This window comes from Myotis lucifugus, unplaced genomic scaffold, assembly GCF_000147115.1.
Source record: "Myotis lucifugus unplaced genomic scaffold, Myoluc2.0 scaffold_0, whole genome shotgun sequence".
Lineage (NCBI taxonomy): Eukaryota > Metazoa > Chordata > Mammalia > Chiroptera > Vespertilionidae > Myotis > Myotis lucifugus.
Window position 1 is genome coordinate 21,759,832 of NW_005871048.1, and position 16,164 is coordinate 21,775,995.

General features: G+C 38.3%; 1 pseudogene; it reads left to right on the forward strand.

Moving 5' to 3' along the window:
- Positions 1 to 13,912: 13,912 nt before the first annotated feature.
- Positions 13,913 to 14,123, forward strand: LOC102439361 (annotated as a pseudogene).
- Positions 14,124 to 16,164: the final 2,041 nt, after the last annotated feature.

Consider the following 16,164-nt stretch of genomic DNA (forward strand, 5'->3'; position numbering starts at 1 on the left):
GATTGAAAGCACAGGAGTAATGTCATATTAGTAAGTAATGTACTAGGAAAAAGACTGAACACTGAGGAATGCAGTATTGCAGACAAAGATAAATTTTAAGTCACATAATCCAGGTTTCAAAATTCTATTTTGTTAGTGACTATTTAGGTGACTCTTTTTAAGCCTTAGATTGCACATCTGTGAAATAGGTGTTATCAAAGCACATAGCTCACCCTGACATGGCCACTTCAAAACTAAAAATTTGAGAGTTGGTAGGAATCATGGAAGAATTTTTTAAGAGGATGATAAGCTGAGATTTTAAGAATGACTAGAATTTCAAATAAAGAGAATAGAAGTGAGGCTTGATTCTAGTTTCAATAAAGAGAACAGGGTAGAGAAGAAAATGTGCTTATGGGAAGAAAATAGTAAGGTGTTTATTGTGGAAGGAAGTATGGGGAACGACAATGGCAACTTTTATTAACACAGCAATGGTGATTAGGCTTATTGCATATGAGGGTAAATCAAAGATAACTCCCATGTTTTCGGTTTGTGAAACAAGATGGAGAGTGATACTATTCATTGAGGCAAAGAACATCAGAAAAGGATCAGATAGGGAGAGTGGTAAATCAAGAAATGTGTGTAGGATAAATTAAATTGCTATAGTTTTTTTGTTTGTTTGTTTGTTTTTAACATAGAGCTAGTAAGGAGTCAGTTCAATATATTTATTTTTCTGGAGCCTAAAGGTTTCAATTAGAGAGGTGATTCATATTAAAGAGAGGAATCTAGAAGCAAATGCATCAAGGAAGAGATATTGCTCAAGCCCAGATGATCAGAAAGAACTGGAAGTCAGAAAAATTACATAGGGTACATATATGGAGCTATAACCACACAGAAACTTTATTTTCTTTAATCTGGCCTTTTATTTTGATTTTTTTCCTTTGACTCAAATTGGCCTCACCTAGTGCCCTGACTCACCCACCTCCTTCTCTCTTGCTTAATCATTAAGCCCTCAGGACAATGAGGTACTCATCAACAGTAGTCTTGGGAACAAGGTACCGTGTATATTGACTACTGAGACAGAGTTAAACATAATATCGTGGCTTCAGCTATGTTTTAGCTCTGGACGCAGGAAATCAGAACAATCCCACAGACAAATCCTTGCAAAATTGGACAGAGCAACTCCATGGCTGAAGTCATGATCAGTGCGGTGATCAATTACCCACTACCCTAGCACCAACCAATCAGTAGAAACCAGGACCCAAATTCCATTATTCACCGTGATTAATGATTTTTCCTCTATATAATCCATCCCCTGGAAGCCATTGGGGAGCCAGGTCTTTGAGCATGAGCTCACCTATGGCGCTGGGCATGGTGCCATCTCTTTAATAAATTCTTACTTTCTTTGCTGCAAACTTATGTTCATGTCTTATTGGACTTTGATGAGTCCAGGCAAATGGACCCCCTCAGTCCAGTAGCAGAGCTTGTGGTCTGCTTCTAAAGGAATAGATTAAGAGATTTTCAACTTAGCAGTAAAATTTGAAGCTATAGGAATATATGAAAAGTGTGAGGGACAAAGCGCAGAAAGAGAAGAGACACTTGGCAGAGGATCCATTTAGATAGCAGTAGAGGGACAGGGAGCTGAAACAGGAAATGAAGAAGGCATGTCGGTGGGAGACAAACTAAATGCAACTTCACAGGAACTGAAGGGAGAATCGTAAGAAAGGGCCTGTGAACCATTACAAGCACCACAGAGAAACGAAAGGGAAGAGATATACCCCATCAAAAAGGCAATTTTATCATGACTGAAGACAGGAATTTGCCAGGGATTTGCAAAGTGTGAAGGCACTTCTCAAAATATTTGCTGACTGTTTTCCAAAGGATCCAAATCTTTCTCATATTCAATATTTCTTTATCTCTGGGTTCAACATGAGGATATCAGAAAAACAAAATATTCTCTTTTTAAAATATTTTTAAAATATTTATTGATTTTAGGGAGGGAGAGAGATAGAAACATCAATGATGATAGAGAATCATTGATTGGCTGCCTCCTGCATGCCCTCTACTGGGGATCGAGCCTGCAACCCTGGTATGTGCCCTTGACCGGAATCAAACCCAGGACACTTAAATCCACAGGCCAATGCTCTATCTACTGAGCCAAATTAGCCAGGGCAAAATATTCTCTTTTTAATGCTGCCATTAAAATATATAAATGAAAATGTCATAACCACATATATTAGTTATAGATTTTACCAATCTCTGAATTACTTCAAAACTAATAGCACCATTTCCAACTGAATATTCTAAGGCCAAGGAGATAGCAAGTGACATATGGCATTTGTTCCAGTAAATCAAAGACAAAATGGCCCTATCATTTTATCTGAATAGCACTTAGAATGCCCTCCAATTTGCCTAAAAGAAGATTTTCATTTTCAGTACATTTTTCCACAATTAATAAATTGTAGCAAATAAGTACTGTGATTTGTTAAGTGTAACAACATGTAAAAAAATGCTTTTAAACTTATTAAAATCATTCTTTCTCCCTCAAATCAATGCTGACATAGGATTCTGCAGAGGAGACAAAGTTCTTTTGTATTCTAGTACTACATGACTCAGAATAAATATGTCTTCTTTCAGCATCTCTTGTATGAGATGCAAGATATATATATATATATATATATATATATATATATATATATATAATTTATATGTATATGTGTATATATAAAATAATATTCAAGCATGAGTTTAAAAAAAATAGTTTAAGTTATGGGCAGGTGGTAGGGAAAAGCCTGAACTTCATTACTTAGGCCATTGCATCAGCCAAAAAAATGTTACTAACATAGGTATGAATCTGAAAAGTACATATGCCACACAAATTGACCCAATTTCCTCATCGATATCCTTATCTCTGAATGAATGTTGCCAATGGCGGGGGCGGGGGGGCGGGGGGGGGCGGAGTGGACTTTCTTCTACCTACCCTGGGAATTTTTGCAGTATTTTAGAACAGCAAAGACCAATTTAAAAAGAATTCTCTTTGAATTTAGAGAATGTTTTAAATGGTAAGCATGGCCATTGTCATATGCACTTGTAAGTAAATATAACTTTCAGTCTTCAGTTCCCTTGCCTCTCCTTAGCATGCCCTGCATGCCTCAGTGAAGCCACAGAAACAATTCCGCTGGAGAAGTAACTCGAATTGAGAGGCTGTTCCATGCTATGAGAAGTCAAGAGCTTAAATTCTGGCTCTTGCAATGATATTTCTTTAGTTACCAGGTATTTAGCAAATTTTAAGATGAATCAATAAAATATTATGTTTGTTGCCAAAATGCAATAATTTTTATACTGGGTTTTCTTTGATCACCTCCTCTCTAGTCTTCTTAAATCTCCTATTCACCCCATTTCTCTGAGTCTCATTAGTTTTTGTTATGGTATGTATCTTGCATACTCCTTTTTTCTCTTTTCCATCTTCCTTTCCTTTGTAAACAACCGCATTCTGAGCCTTTCCCTTACCATCGCACCTGTCCTCTGAAATTGGATTAGCAATGCCATACACATTTTCAGAAACTTCCCTCATCTAGCCTTGTATCCAAGAGACAAAGTCGCAGACCATAACATTAAAATAAATCTTTTCAGATGTTTCAGTTCTAATACTGATTTTTAACATATTCTTGCAAATGTTAAAGAAGCACTTTTATTACCATGGTACAAATTGCTTCAACAGCAGAATCCACAGCTTCTAGACTGGAGCTTGAGGAGTCTCTGTCCCCTGTTTGGCTCCATCCCATAACCCTCGCCCTGACCTCAGAAAGCCAAGCTGATGTTGCCTGACCAGAAAGCTTTGAGAACAGAAGTGAATTATTCAATGTTTTTCATCAAGGCCACTTAAAAATAATTTCTACCTTGGGGTCAGTGTAGTTCAAGGTTGGAGTTGATGTTTTTATGCTAATTTCCAATTTTTTCTCCATGTACACTGTACTCTTTAAACTGTATGAGGTGTAAAGTCTAGGAGAAATAGGAAGAAATTATATTTCATACAGATGACAATAAATGTAAAAGTAACTTCACCCTCAAGAGGTGGTCCTAGCATTAATGGACCCTAAATAGATCTGAACACCTCTGAAAATGACGGAGACAAGTAGTAATGAAGCCAAGGTGTGAGTGTTGGACCATATCTCTATGTCTGACCCAGGCTAGCAAACATTCCCATGGCACGACCCTCAGAATCCCTGTTGGCAGCAGGACTGAGTGAGAGGGCAGATGAGCATGGCCCTTCATGGGCTGCCCACTTTCGCTGTAATGACGGTGAAAATAGACTTGCCAAATCACTTTGAGAGAGTCGTTTAATTCCATCCTGATCAAATTTTACAGGTTGTGATTCAAATTATGCCACGTTGTCGGCTGCAAGACTTCATCAGGAATGAATTTGTTCTGCTTGGCCTCCTTAGTTAGTATTCAAGAAAGACCTCTGTGATTAGCCAAATCAAAACCTTTCAGCGGCAGCCCAGACACATTCAGACGGAATCTCGCAGCTGACTTTCCTAACAAAACATTACCTTCTCTTTAATCAAGGGCTAAAACACATGATTCTCTTTCTCATTTTCAGTAAATAGTCGAACTGTGAGCTAAACGCAGAATCTGGAGGGGCTACGAACTACACCCCCACCCTCCCTCTTCAGGTGATGGAGTTGCGCCTTCTCCAGGCCACTCCCACAAGCTCTCAGGTCCTCTCCATGCAGCCTCCCACTCACAATGAGGTAAACGAGGCCTTCAGAAGCCTTTTGTGGAGTGGAGGTTGGGCGGAGGGGGGCTGGGGACTGTGGAACCCAGGCAACTCAAATTTGTTGGAACAATGCCAGCAGGAGCACACCAGGGAAGTCTCTGCCTGACCAAACAAAGGCACTTCTACCCCACTTAGCAGCCAGAATCTGCTTTAGGTTAATTGCCCTGCTTTATTGCAGGAAGCTCATTTCCCAGAGCCCCCAAGAGCTATGCTGCCCTCCGCTGTGTACACACTGGGCACGTTTCCCTGGGTCTTAATGGAGATTCTAAATGCCATCGTGCAGTTGCCTCAGCCTTTCCCCCCCCCTTTTTTTCTTGTTTTAAGCTCATTGACTGGCATCTCTCCTAGCTTAAGCATGCATACAAGTAGCAAATTCTGATTTCTTGTTTCATGGGTGGTTAGCTGTTTATTGTTATCATTTGCTGGCTGGCTAAGCTCTTTGATGGCTTAAGACAAGTAAGTACCTACGGTTTATAGCTGAGGAGTACCTCCGACGGCTGGGAGCTGTGTGGGATGCGAGCTTATCTGGAAGTCTGGTGTTTGTTCACCGTTTTGTGTGCCCTTACTTCTGCCTCAAAAGCAGCAATTAATCAAGACATCTGACCAGCCTTCCAGGACAGCTATAGAACATCTTGTTGCCCTGAATCACCTGCCCCTCAGCCCTAAAGGGAGTCATATTTACTAATACTGCAGGAGATGCATTTTGGGGATGACCCTCACGCAACTCTACTCATAAATGATATTTTCCCCCTAAACATTAATATTTCCTGCCTGATTCTTTTTGCGACAAAACTGCCAACTGTTAAGTAGATGCCAAAGGTGAAATCGTAGACCATTAGAATAATAATAATAATGATATAGTTAATAAGTGGTGTTTATTCATTTTTCTTATTTAATCTTCATAATAACCATGACAGATAGAGATAACTATTCTTATTTTATTAATGAGGAAGTAAGCACGAAGAGGCTAACATACAGCTGGGAAGAATGCAACGTTATTAGCAGGAATTTTTTCCTTCCTGTAATTTCCACCTTAATCTTGCAAACCCAGAAGTGTGTTCATCATCATACAATGGGATTTGAGAAAGAAATACCCAGACTCTGGCTTTTGTGTACTCCCAAACCCAAGTCTAGTAATGTAATATTGAAAATAGCAAATTAGAAATTTACCTTTAAGGGGAAATATGGCAATTAGGATGTAAAGGGACCCCCCCCCCCCACACACACACACACTACCCTGCAGACTAGAGAACAATCCTGCCAGTTTAGCTGTCTGTGTATGTGTGGTGGAGTGAGAAATGAAAAAATAAAAAGATGAAAGCAGTCCTGAACTGAGGATCTTGCTACCTTTGAGAGAACCTGAGGAAACGTTAATGGGCAACAATCTTGTGCTGCACGTGGGACCAGGGAGAGCCCAGGTGAGAATCGCATCACAGGTCACAGGCAAACGTGACTCTGGAAGTCAAATTTAAATGAGTAAATGAATGATTTTGCATGAACTAGACGTATGTTAGATGCTCACTTCATATTTGTAAAAATTAGAGATGTAGATCTGGACGGAAAGTAAATTTTAATTTAGAAATCTGGAGTTTGTGGTGGAGCACAGCATCCAGGATGAGACAACTAGAAAGCAAGTGGGAGATGCAGTGATGCAAACTAGGCAATATCTGGACTAGAGATATAATTTAAGAGTTAGCATAACGACATGAAATATGATCATTGCACAGACATTTCATAGAAGCAACAGTTACGTCTCGGGGTTTTTTATTCCCAATTTCTTAAATAATTCCTGGCACATTACTGATGGGACTCATTGGTCAAATATGTGAAAAGAATAGTCAGAGACACAGGGAAGGAAGTCAAATACCGATCAAAATCTGAAGTTTTCCAACAGAATTAGCTCAAAAGCCACTTTCATGAATCTTTTTCCTTCCCTCGTCAGAACTAATTCTTCCCTTTTCTCTACTCTCCTGTCACATAGTATCTATATTACAGCACTTAATACATTATGTCTTACTTTATGGTTAATTGCTTTAAACCTCTTTCTCCCACACTAAATTCCGAACCCTTAGAGGCCAGCTGTCAAATCTTAGTATCTTCATATCCCACCTTTCCCAGAGCACCTGCTTTATAAAGAGTAAGTACTTAATGTAGGCTTATTGCTCTGGCTTGAACTTAGTTGACTAGAACGATGCTAAAAGTATTTTTACCTAAAATTTAGGAAAAACATATATACCCTGATAACCTACAATATACTTTTCTGTAAGTGGTATACACCGAACTTTAATATAGTGAATATGATTCAATTTCAAACATTTATCACTGTTTTGCAATTATCAGAAGGTCTAGCAAACAAAACGAGCGTTGTGTTTTTTTTACCCTATTTATTTGTCAAACCAGAAGCAATTAAAAAAGCAGTCCTGAGAGAAAGAACACTTCACCTAACAAAATTGCCTTTGTTTGTTTGAGATTTCAGGTATATTGTGTTTGTGAAGTAATCAGTTTAGATTTAGTCCATCTCTTTGTTAGCTAATAGATTTCTTCTTTCTATTTAATAATTATGGTAAAGTCTATCTCAGAATAACCGTGGGCTTATTTTTTTTTTAATGATAGCTCTTAAAGCCTTGCTTTTTACCTTTAAAAAAAATAAAATAAAATGAAAGTCTAAATTGCTCTCATTGTGTCGCCTAAGCTGTACCATGCATTAGGAAAACATTCTACTGGAAAAAATAGTAAATGACTTTCCTAGCCACATGCCTTCTGTTTAACTAATGACCCGTTCAGAGGCGCCCTGATCAGTTCTTGCTTCTCCAGGCATATAGATGATGTAATGCATGGATGGGAGCTATACTTACAGCACTCTTTTTTTTTCTTCTCTCCAGGGATTTACAGAAAGTCACCTTTTCAACTTGTCTGCAAAATATTTTATTAATGAGGCTCTCTGAAGTCAAATTATAATCTGTATTAAATGAAAAAGTCCAACAATGTCTATTATTTCCCCCTCTGTATTAGAAAGAGTTTATTTTCTGGTTTGCTGATTTCTCTGTTATTTTGTCCTAGGATACTCACGCTGTTCGAATACAATAACTAAAAAGTAAGTTAGAATTACTGCCTTTGACTGAATAAGTACCTCTTTTGGTGAATCAAGCATTCAAATATATACCGCCATTTTAGAACATAGAAATGACTTTTTAAATGAAAATTATAACTGATCATAGTAAATCATATGGGTTTTTTTGTAGTGGTGGTAAGAGGGAAAAATCTTAAAATGCAGTAATGTCTAACCAGAGAGGGCATTATATTTCTGGAGCTAAATGCTGCAAACTAGAGACAATTAAAAGGCTATATAAATAATTACACTTGCTCACAAACCTATTCTTATAAAATCTAATTTTGAATGTTAAACAAAATAATGTAACATCTATCATATTTATCTATGTTTTGCGGGGAGGAGGGTTATTTGTTGTATGCTTGTCCACAACAGCCCTAAGAAGCTACAAAAGTAAAAGCTGTATCAAGGACATTTCTCCTGCTCACTTATCTTTCTTATGTATTCACCTGTTTCTGAAAAAACTTCATTAATAACCTCTCTGCTCCATCAAAGAACCCTTTTCATGATCTTCCTAATGTAAAACAGCATCCTTTCTCTATCACATTGTCTTGCTTTATTTTTCTTCCTACCACCTATCATTATCTGACATTATATATTTAAAATTTTATTTGTTTATTATTTGATCTCCACTAGAAGGTAAGTTATATGAGACTAACAGTTTTTTCTCTCATGGTCACCACTGGATGCCCTGTTCCTATATATATGGGATTTTGAATGAATAAAACCAATGTGTTACTTTTAACACCAGGAAAAAATAAACACCAAAAACACAGCTGAAACTTGTAAAGAGAGCTAGAAACAAGGAAGAGAAAAAAGCAGGGGCTATTAATAGAAGCCACGCAGTGAGAATGTGGTTCACCGGGACCTGGTCTACAGACAAACACAGCAGCCTCACCACTGAAGAAGGAATCATGGGCCACACAGATGCCAAGCCACCCTGCAGATTTCCCCAGCCTCTGCTCCACAGGTATGCACATTCACTGGTGCCAGCCTCCTAAGTCCCCGCCCACCTCCTCTTCCCTGCACCCTTGGGAGCCCCAGAAACCACCCTGGCAGCTAGCTGAGACCTCTGTGGCTGCAACAGTGTAAGCAGCCACCTAGAATCCCCACTGTCATGTGCACACTCCGGGCTAGCCCCCCAGCTGTGCACTTGCATGCCTCTGGCATGGCCCTCTTCGCTGGCCGCCTCTGCATTGCACAGGCCCAGGGGAGACCGTGCAGCCACGGGGAAGCAGGCCAAAAGCCAAAAACCCCGCAGCTGCTGTGGCCCCAGATCAGGCCCTGTCTTCTGTCACTGGCATATACCACCGCACTCAAATGTAGCCACCCCACCTCTCAGCTGTGTACCTGCATACCCCAGCCCAACTGAACCCTGTCACCCATCAGCCTGCACTGCAGTGGGCACACATGGGGGAGATTACACAGCCCAAGAGGATTATGCTAAGTGAAGTAAGTCACACAGAGAGGCAAGTACTGTATGATTTCACTGACAAGTAGAATCTAAAGAGTTGAATGCATAGGAACAGGGTGGAGTGGTGGCCACTGGGGGCTGGCGGGTAGAGAAGTGGGGAGTTATTGCTTAAAGGCACAAACTTCCAGTTATAATATGAAGATCTACTGTACAGTATAGTGATTATGGTTAATAATACTATATTATAAACTGATAAGTCTAGAAGGGAGATTTTAAATGTTCTCACCACAAAAAAAATACTAATTGTGTGACATGATGAAGGTGTTAGTTAACAAAATTGGGTACTCATTTTGCAATATATGTGTATCAATTCAATATATATACCTCAAATTTATACAATGTTATATGTGTAATTACACCTCAATGAAACTGAAAAAAAGTGAAAAAATAGCTTTTTCAGGGAAAAATAATACATGCATATTATTATAAATTCAAACAATGTAGAAATTTACAGAGAAAAATCTAATTATGTGGGGATTTCCACCCTGACTATATTTACATAATCTTTTACAATATGTCTACAATCACAGATGCCAGGTTTTTCGATGAGAAAGGAGTCCTATCTGAAAGTGGGAAATGAGGAGAATGTCAAATTCATGTTTCAACAGTGAGAAAGTGGGTTGTAGGATATTGCAGTCCTCCACCTAAAAGGAAAAACAACGGTTTAAAGCAGTGGTTCTCAACCTTGGCTGCACATTAGAATCACCTGGGAATCTTTTTAAAATCCTGATTTCTGGGCCTCATCCTCCAGAAATTCTGTTTCTTTGTTACTAATGTGTGGCCCCACCACCATAACAAAGAAACAGAATTTCCAGTGGATGAGGCCCAGAAATCAGGATTTTAAAAAGATTCTCAGGTGATTCTAATGTGCAGCCAAGGTTGAGAACCACTGGTTTAAAGGGACAGGCATTGTATGTTAAGGAAACAAGTGAAGATAACTCTCTTTGTTAGACTGTGATCGTGATTATATGAATGCTAGTTCATCATAGACTGTAGATTTCAGAAGACATAGAATATTGCTCAGAAACTGGAAAGCTGAAAAAGGATGTATGTGGTAAAGAGAATATAAAACTGGATCAGCTGAGAATATGGGAGAAGAGAGATGATCAGAAGGGTTCCATCTTGGTCATCAACGAGGAACTTGAGATATGGCAGATGTGGCTACTGCAAGGCTGGCAGGAAATTCGTCTCTGTAACCTGTTCATAAATCGGTGGACCTGTGGGTCTATTGGGATCAGCTGCCAGGGTGGTCCTTGTTCCTTCTCTCGTTCACTAAAAATAAGCTTTGAGCACCTACTCTGTGCCAGGAATGATGTGAGTATGTAGGGTATGAACTGATAATCAAGGGGATCATTGTCCCTAACCTCAGCTTGAATATAATGGCAAAATAGGATGTGTTTACAAATGCCACTGAAAGCCTGCGAGCGGACCAGCACACAGCAGTCTGTTCCCTAGTAGACAATTTTCATCAAAGCAGTCCAGTGAATTGGGGACCCAGGGAAGGAGCAATGCCATCAGATCACAGTTTTAGATAAAGGAATAAAAAAGCCCAATATCTCCAAACCAACTCAACGTAATCTGGGCTCATTCCTTTATACAGACATTAGCATTTTTAGAATTTTTAGCAAACACACTCAGAGGTGCACATGCCTTAAAAATTTGAGAAAGGTAAGATACCAAGTTACACACATTACAAACTTCAATCTTTTATGTATGATTATTGAATACTATTTAATATACGAAATACCTTTAATGTAACATGTTATCACACATCCTCATATTTCAGACATGTCACCATTATTTCAGGCATATGTAAGAAAAAAAGTCATGGATGTTTTGACTTGTGATTCATCTCACGAAGACATAAAGCGTGACTTTGCAAAACTATAGCAATCCATCATATCTGACACAAACAGCAATATGTGTACACAGAGAAGTTGCTCAAGTGCTTCAATACACCTGTTCAACCCAGAAACCCCTAACAACCATCCATGGAAAATTTTCCTTTATCAGATACTATCTTATTTCTGAAGGTTTCCTTTCTTTCAACGATAAAATTATAATACCCTCTCTAAAAGAATATTCAACAATTTCATACATTTATAGTTTCATCTTAATAGTTTATTCTAAATATTTTTAAAATAGCCTGTTGGACTGAAGACCTGAGATTCTTAAACTTTTACCGACACGGTTTATAACATAACATAAATCCATAGGTAGTATATAGTTTTTTCACGTTTAGGAGCTGATGGGCTGTGGTTGAATGATAGTTATTCCTACACTAAGAAAATGTGATATGCTTGGCAGTGAGGAGGATGAAAAGCTTTTGAGTTTATTCCAGGACAGCTCTTTTACAAGCAGTTAGGTTCCAAGCGTTAGGAACATGTCTGTGAGAACAGGCACCACGGGGAGACAGAGGAATTGCAGATGGAGAATGGCAGGTACATTTTATCATCGCAGAATGAGGTCAATTGTTCACCTTTGTGGACGTCTGACCCTGTGGCATAAACTTGCAAGTGGTCCCTGGGAAAGGCTATCAGCTGGCTCACCATAGGCTGCGTAAATTAGAAACACACTCTCCAGACAGATGAGGATGAAAGTAAACCAGTAAAGAGCTCTTGTTGTTTGTTTGTTTTAAATCAAATTTCTGATTACTACTTTCTTAGGAGCTTGCCTTTAGGTAATTTGTTTAGAATCAACAGAAAATTTCTCTTTGAGCGGAACTGATTTAGATTCACTACCTGGACAGATGGCTGTTTTTCACCTGCTAGTGGTTATGCAGGCTCGGAATAAGCCATCATTTTACTGAGTAAAGGGGCCTTTACTGAGCAAAGAGGGTCATTCTTCAATCCACTTGCACATCCTTTAAAAAACTGTCTTTATTCCTAAACTGAAAGTGTGGCTTTAGATATAATAATTCCCACAGAAAAGAAATTCTGGAAAGAATTCTAGTCAAGGGGAAGAACGAGGTCTTAAAACATCCTTTCAGTCTTTTTCCATACATTTAATTTCCCAAATAATTACATTATATACTTTTCTCTTTAAAAATATATTGCTGCCATTCAGTAGATCTCCTGAATATTTTCTGAATCACTGTGCATAAAATTATGATATAGAATGGCTTAATTATAAAATTATGTAAAGAAATGATTTAGACCCTAGTCAAAAGTACTAAAATCATATATAAAAATGTCTCATGTGTAACAATTTCCTGGATGCAGAAAAATTCCCTTTCCCAGAAGTTCTATTCATTATTCAGAAGTTTTATCCATTATTAACTTCCCTCCAACCTTCAACAAGGAAGTAGATACTTACAATCCACTTAACATTTCAAATTAATTAAAATATTAAAAGCTGGCTAATTTCTGGAGTGTATGCTGATTGTTTATGGAACAAAATATGCAAACTACTTTGCTAAAATGGTTTTGTTTGTATTACACATCTTCGTGGTTCATTTACCCCATTTTTCATGTCAGCATCACACTTCCTTTCTTGCTCATACTGTGCCCACCATCTGAATGGTCAGAGTGAAGAGAATGCAGGGCAGTGGGCCAAGCTTTAGAAAATGACTTCATCTTCTACTTACCCAATTCTTCTAAAGCAGGGAAGCATCCAGATGGTCATCAATAACTGAGACAGCCACTGCCTCCCTTACAGAGCCTAATGTGTATGAGTTGAATCAGAAGCAAATTTCCCTCTCAGCCCAACTTTAGCATTTTTCTTTAAGAATCCTTCTGGTCGGCTTGTCGCAGCACATGCAAATCATAAAAATCTGAAGCTATCTAATATTAAAAGAATAGTGACTGCTTAAGAAAACTCATGTTTAAATGTAATCCCCCAGAAGACCGTATTAGTTATACCCTAGTGACTTTCTATTCTTAGGAAATAATATTATTTTTTCAATTAGACCTCATCAGAAAAAAGCTAGAAGATGCTTAAAGACATAAATTTGGGGAAAATGAGGTGAAAATAAATTCTTCCTTTGTTAAATAAGCATGAGCCATTTTTAGGCAAATGTTTGTCTCTGTATGTCAGACTTACTACACAATTAATAATGGTGCTAATAGGTATAAAACACCTATTATGTGTCAAGAATAGGATTATATCATTAAATCCTTCTACCCAGCCAATATGTCAAGCAATGATACATGTAATGAAACGAGATTCAGAGAACTTAAGTGACTTGTCCAAGGCTTCGCATCAAGTAAGTGGCAGAGACAGGATTGAAGTCCACAGAAGTCTGAGGTCAGACTGCACTCAATCATTATAGCACAACTCTCTCAGTGCCTTAATGGGAGAAAAACCCTTCTGTTGGCACAAATCTAACTAGAAAACAGCTAGTAATACCGAGAGAAAGAGAAATTATTTTTAGGGTGTAAACCCAACCCCAAGTTGCCACTTCCATATCCAGGAACAGCTGGTAACTCATCTTTGAATATCTATATATCTATATCTATATCTATATCTATATCTATATCTATATCTATCTATATATAAAATATATTTATATTTTAAAATCAAAGATATATATCTATATCTTTATATATAAAGTTTGGTTGCTTAGGTGGCAGCCATGGAGGGACAAGATGACCCTGTGCAGGGGCAAATTCACCAGGACTTGGTGAACCCGGAGTACATTGAGGTCATCACCAACAACATCAAGAAAATCATTCTATATGGCTTGTCACTCAAGACTCCCAACACTAAATGAGAAATTGAAAGCCCTTGAATGGAGAATAGAGGGCATTGAAGCACATGTGACAAAAGGGGAGACCCTCGCCTAGAACTGTGCAAGCTGCTGCTGGGAAGGAAGTTGCTTTCCAGAACACACACCTACGTGGGAAAGGTCCCAGCAGCTTTCGACTCCGTTTCTCGTTCAAGAGCTACAGGGCCTATTTCTGTTTTTCTTTCTTCAAAAATGTGGCCTTTGGGGTCTTCCATGTATGTCTGGCAGTGGGATTTGACATTTGGGGAGAAGTCCAGGGGAACTCTTGAAAACATTAGGCATTTTACCTTTTCAGTGACATTTTGTAGAACTACTTGTCAATGTATTTGAGGCACTCAGAGCCAAAAGCCTGGGACTCTTTGTTAAAGTCTGTCTCACCTCTCTCTTTTTCTCTCTCTCTCAGACTTGCCTTACAGCTGCCATTGCCTCTGCATTAATTCTATAAGCAGTCTTTGTCTCCTCCCCACCTTTGTTGAGGGATAGAAGACTGTCCCAGCTGAGAAACTCATGCCCTGGCAAGGTGGCTGCCAGAGAATGTTGTTGCTAACCCACCAATTTATTGTCCTTCTGGGGAGGTCAAGGCCAGGCCCCCACTTGGCTTGAAGAGATATTTCCTTCAGTCTCTTGGGGTGTCTGTCTCTCATATTTCCATAGTAAATTCCTCAACTTGAAACTAAGAAAGGGGGGGGAGAGAGAGAGAGAGAGAGAGAGAGAGAGAGAGAGAGAGAGAGAAAGAGAAAGTAAGTTTGTGTTGAAAGAAGATTAATTTTTACCTGAAAGTTTTAATTGCATATGCCACTTAAAGGGTAGGCAATATATAAAGGAGAAAATTTTACTGTGTTTTGGAAACAATCAGTTCCAAAAAATATTTAAAAAGAAAGAATTGAATAAGTATATATCCAGTTAACAATGTCCAGTTGTAGAACTGTCTATTGTCTTTGAAATAATGAAAACCAAATGCTATCAGCAATATAATACCACTGTGGAAAGCTCGCCTTTTAATGGAAGGACCTGTGTGTTGCTTATGCTGATTTAAGAGTCACAAACATGGAAAGGAATCCCCATGGTGTCTGGTCTGCTCTTTACATGGACAGGTCAGTATCCACAAGATCTATTGTTAGTCCCAGCTCAAAGCTGCTGCCTGGGGAAGGAAAGAATGCTTTGATAACTCATGTGTCAAAGAAAAAGATTTCACCATGTGAAATATTGATTAAAACTTTAAAATAAAATTGGTACTTTCTGAAAGAACCTGGTAAAGATAACAAAGAGAATAACAAAGAAAATTCAAAGGGTGCTTTTCAGATTGTTTTGAAAAAGGTTGATCTTAAAAAGAAAATCTTGTGGAAAATATAGGAATTTTACCTTTTGATTCTTAAATCAATATAAATTTTTCACTAATGATGATGATATGCTTTTTTCACATTGCTGTTATTACTTTATATTTTAAAATCAAAGTGTATTCGTTGTAATTTTTAGTTAATAAAATGAGTGCATTCCAGCCCTAGCCACCAGACTATTACTCCTCAAGGTACAAACAAGTCTAAGAAAAGTCAGTAGTACCAATAGATATTTTTACTGTCAAAAATCTGAGTCCATCTAAGCCTTTCAATTGTATAGGATATTTATAAAATACTGCAATGCTATCACAACAATTTTTTGGAGCGTTTATATCCTATTAAGGCAGGGGTGGGGAACGTCCAACCCTTGGGCCATATAAGGCCCATAAATCATTTGGTCTGGCCCCGCCAAGGCATTAGGGGTGAGTTAATTAAATGTTTTAAGATGATAATTTTGTATGGCCCACCAATGATATTATAAATATCCAAATGGCCTTTGGCAGAAAAAAGGTTCCCCACCCCTGTATCAAGGGAAACCATGTCACATTATATAATAAAGACAGTAATCACAAGCAAATTGGGCCATTAGGGGCCCCATGATGATTATATTATTAGGGATATTTTGAGAAATGTTTAAAACATGAAAAAAATCACCCTGGGTACTGCTTTTGGGAAAATGAGGGTGCAGTAGGAAGAAGGCAAGAACGTTGATTGAAATGGTAAGGATCAAGTTGCATCTCAGCTAAATTACTATGCTCTTCA